Below are 3,490 nucleotides of genomic sequence, written 5' to 3' on the forward strand. Positions count from 1 at the left end.
TGAGGCAAGTGATGGTAGAGCTGGAAGGAAATGAACATTTTGCGATCTTGAACCGTTTACTTGCGTTTTAAGGAATCCCTTGCAGGCTGCTGTGACCGTTCAAGCAGCTGTTCGGCCCTTGCGGTCTTCAGAAGCCGTTTGTGCAATTGGGGAACGTCGCTCTACAGCAAGCGGGCGCAGTGTTGGCCACCGCGTTCGGGGCGCACAGGTGCCAGTAGAAGGCATCTGCTATGCATTGCAAGCTCAGCTCAAGATGCGCCTTCGCAGAGTGGCCCATACACGATTTGAAGACAAGGGCTGTAACGACACGTGTTACAGCACACGCGGACAAGCAATTCAGGTCAGATGTTCATCACGTGTCGTGACGTGGCATCAACTTAGGCCGTTCCATTGGCTGTACCTGCCTCCACCACCAATAGTCCTCTCTCCCGTCCCGAAGGTACGATTGAGTAACGTGTAAACTTTACTGCTGTACTGTACCAACAAGAACTGCACTTGGTCGCAATTTTTCCAACAATAATCTATTCAACAAAAACGTTTGTGACTCTCGCATGGTGCTCCATCACGTATGATATACAATAATGTTGTCCGTAAAGTCACGAAAACATGTGTTTTGACGACGAGTTTGCTCGGATTTTCTGAACGCAAAATTTTTAAACGTTTGGCAAAACTCACAGCATACCGAAAACTGGGGGCATGTGAGTTTTGCACAAGTGTCACATCCGCCTGATCACAGCAGTGCCGGATCGACTCGTCTTGAAGGAAAACGAAGTGGGGTTTCCGCTCTTCATCAGCACAAACGACGCTCTGACTGCACGGGTCGTACCGGTTTGCGTCATGGACGCCCGTATCGCTTCAACTTCGCAGGCTCAATCAACGGATCAAAGCATGACAGGATCTGCCACAAATGTCGCCGAAACAACCTCGAAAAATAGACAAGTAGAAGCTTCTGAAAAGCGGTCCTATCTAAACGGCCCCCCTCAGGCTGTCAAGAAGACGAAACACATCGCCCTTGAGAACCATTCTATCCTTGTGGCTTGCTACAATATTCGCTTCAGCGAGTATTCGCGCAGGTGTCCGTGATCCGCCAGGCGGCACAACGATGGACCAGACTTGCGTTTGTTGCGGGCAGGTACCTTGCTGGAGGTCAGTCCGCAAAACTCGTGGTGGAATTTTTCAAACTCGGGTTTCCTAATTACGTCCAGCGAGTTTGTGAGGAAATGGAAAAAAACAACCCGTTGCTTTTTCGGACAACCTTATTACGGTTGTCCGTAAAATAATGCGTTGTATATAATGTATAGTATCTCTTTTATTCGATCAGTTCAATTCTTGGTTCGTGTTTAAAAAGCAAGAGGTGATTCTGGAGGGTTTGGCATGGGCGCACATCGCAGCTGTTCCCACGCCAAAAGAAACGCAGAGTGTCGCCTGACCGTTCCTGGCGATGAGGGAGGCTGAAGCCCCGGTGCCCGAGCCGGCTTCCATAGTCGTGGTGACGGTAGACTTCTCAAGACTGTCCGGGACGGGGGCCACAGAAGGCCATACTTCGGCCTTGGCAGTCTTGCCGTGTAGGCCGGAATGGCTTTCACCGTTAGGGAGCTGAGCGATTGTGAAAGATATGCACGCAGTGCGCTGATGTGGAACGCAAGGTGTGTATCGGGTGGAAGGGTGCACGTTTATCTATACATGAAGGGTCGACTCTGTCAAAATGAGCGCGATTTGAGGAACACGACGGACCCTCCGTTGTGAGGGGTGCCAAGGCCTGTGAGGACGTCAGGAGATGGAAGGCCTTTGCTTCGCAAACAACATTTGGAAGGGGCCCACTCGCCTGCACTCCGTAGACCCACAGTAGGGGCGCATGGCGGCGACAGACGTGACGCTCAAGGGAAGCGGGGTGCGCGAGCCTGTGGGGACGGTAGTGTACGAAAACGTCAGGCGCATGCAAAGGGACCCAGGTGTCTAGCTAGTGTCTATTGGACGGACGTTTTTGATCATTTGAGGCGAAAAGAGCCTCATCTGAGGCTTGGAAAATAATAGCATCCTCACGGTTCAGAACATTAGTTACGCCCTGTCGAAGTGTCGAACATGACTTCAGTACCCTGTTGCATGCCTCTTCACTGCAGCTATAATTTTCAGCACGAAGTAAACCACCATCGGTCCAGTCGCCATCAATACATATATTATGCCACTTAGAAGCGTTTTATTGTATTCCTTAATGCATCAACATTGGTCTTGTGAAAGGATATTCCAAAGTAGTTTGTGGCTACTGAGTGCTTCAGGACTCTTGTTGCGAGTGCATAGATGTGCGCTTCTCGCACCAGTCGCAGATCTGAAGTGGCAGAGGCCATTTGATTGACTGTGAGGATTTTTCCTGTCTGTCAGAGCATTAGAAAGACCCTCCTAAATACCGTGCATTCTAGGTGCCTTCAAGGGACTTGGACATTGTTTTTTACTCTTACTGTTACTGTTTCGCGGTAACTATGGCTTTCAGTTCTCCCTCTTTGCGCCAGAAACGGCGCGGCAAAAAAGCCTCATATGAGGCGAAATCCTTGTGGTGATGAGACGATGACTCAGTTTATCTTCCTATCTCTCACCTGCTCGCTTAAGGCTAGTCGCCACTCGCCGTCGTCTGTGCGTGGCTGTGATGCGTGTACTACGTGTATGGTTATCATCACTTGGTGAGCGCTACTGCGACTGCGCTGTTATGGTTATCATCACACTCCCCCCGTCGTTGTAGCGCGATCTTTTGTTTGATGCGGGGGTGGGGGGTTGCACACTTGTATCTTTTTTGTTAAGTGTGTGAATGGTTTCGGTTTTAGCGGCTTTGTTAATATATCTGCGAGCATGTCTTGTGATTGAATGTGGCGTATGCTTATCGCCTTTGCTCTGGTTTGGTGGGTGAGGTAGTGGTGTCTGAGGTCAATGAACTTTCTGCGTTTTGTTGGTCCACTATTCTTTGCGACTCGTATTGCAGATTGGTTGTCTATGTGGAAGGGTGTGGCGTCTTGGGGCAGCATGCCGATGTCTTTGAGTAGACGTCTGATCCATGTCGTTTGCTGTGCTGCCGATGTTGCAGCAATATATTCTGCTTCGCATGTTGATAATGCTGTGATGGATTGCTTGATAGAGCCCCAGCACACGGGTGTCCCATTGTACATGTGGATCATTCCTGATATGGATTTGCGGTCTGTGACGTCTGTTGCGAAGTCCGCATCACTATACGTTTCGAGGAGGTTTGGGATGCAGTGCGGGTCCATTTTGTGTTTTCCTGCTGCGAATATGAGTCCATGCGTCTGTGTGTGTTTCATATATCTGATCAGACGCTTGAGGGCATTCCAATGTCTTGTCGTGGGGTTTTTGCTGCTACTGATAATCGGTTTGCGACAAAGTATATGTCTGGTCGCGTTGAGTCTGCGATATATCTGATGTCACCTAGCAGCTGTTGATACGTTTTGGTGACCTGTGGCATTGGTTCGTCTGCGGGGACAGGGCC

This window comes from Chondrus crispus, genomic scaffold, assembly GCF_000350225.1.
Source record: "Chondrus crispus Stackhouse genomic scaffold, scaffold_274, whole genome shotgun sequence".
NCBI classification, from domain to species: Eukaryota; Rhodophyta; class Florideophyceae; order Gigartinales; family Gigartinaceae; genus Chondrus; species Chondrus crispus.